This window comes from Octopus bimaculoides, chromosome 19 (assembly GCF_001194135.2).
Source record: "Octopus bimaculoides isolate UCB-OBI-ISO-001 chromosome 19, ASM119413v2, whole genome shotgun sequence".
NCBI classification, from domain to species: Eukaryota; Metazoa; Mollusca; class Cephalopoda; order Octopoda; family Octopodidae; genus Octopus; species Octopus bimaculoides.
Genome location: NC_068999.1, coordinates 46,106,425 through 46,107,312, shown reverse-complemented (window position 1 = coordinate 46,107,312; position 888 = coordinate 46,106,425). Strand labels below are relative to the sequence as shown.

General features: G+C 33.6%; 1 protein-coding gene across 1 annotated transcript in view; it reads right to left on the bottom strand.

Annotated features, from left to right (window-relative positions):
- Window positions 1–888, bottom strand: part of LOC106877733 (E3 ubiquitin-protein ligase RNF13) — a 67,963-nt gene that overhangs the window by 21,726 nt on the left and 45,349 nt on the right. The gene's annotated exons all lie outside the window — the stretch shown is intronic.

The window sequence follows — 888 nt, the reverse complement described above, 5'->3', positions numbered from 1 at the left end:
ATATATATATATATATATGAACATACACACATCATCTAAAAAAAAAAATGAAGATAAATTTATATGTACTTGAGTTTTAGCACTAATTTTTACTCTTTTTTTTTTTTAGTCATAATCATTAATCGCCACGACAACTGCTGCCAAGCAAGGCAAGAATGAATACATCAATTTTAATTTAGTTATTTCTGCATTTAGTAGTTTAATTTTTAACAGGATTTATTATAGGCATGGTCAGATTTCCAGTTGAAAAAAAATCAATTATGATGATAAGTATGGATGGCAGAGATAGTCACAACGCCGTTTGCGTTAGTTCCAACAGAGTAATGCACCAATATAATAAATGTATTTGTCCTTCAATGTTACTTCATTAGGAGAAAAGAAGTCACAGCCTATGTGTGTTGTCTGTGGTAAGAGATTGATAAACCAAGTGACGGTTGTAAGTAAACCGAAAATACTTTTACATAAAGCATCCTTATTCATGCAAGAAGTCCACTGAATATTTTAGAACAAGGTCCCCACCCCCAACCCATTGATCATTTAGTACTCGGTCACACACAAAGCATATAATTTTTTAAATTTTATTTCTATTTTACTGACTATTGCAATCTACAAGTTGTTTCTGCATTTATCATCATCATCATCATCATTTAATATCTGTTTTCCATGCTGGCATGGGATGGATGGTTTGACTGAGGTCTGGAGAGCCAGTGGCTACACCAGGCTCCAATCTGATCTGGCAATGTTTCTATGGCTGGATGCCCTTCCCAACGCCAACCCTTCTGAGAGTGTAGTGGGTGCTTTTTATGTGAATGGTGAATGGGAGTGACCATTATATATGTATTATATATATATATAATGATTAATTTACATATTATGCTCTGTATTGTG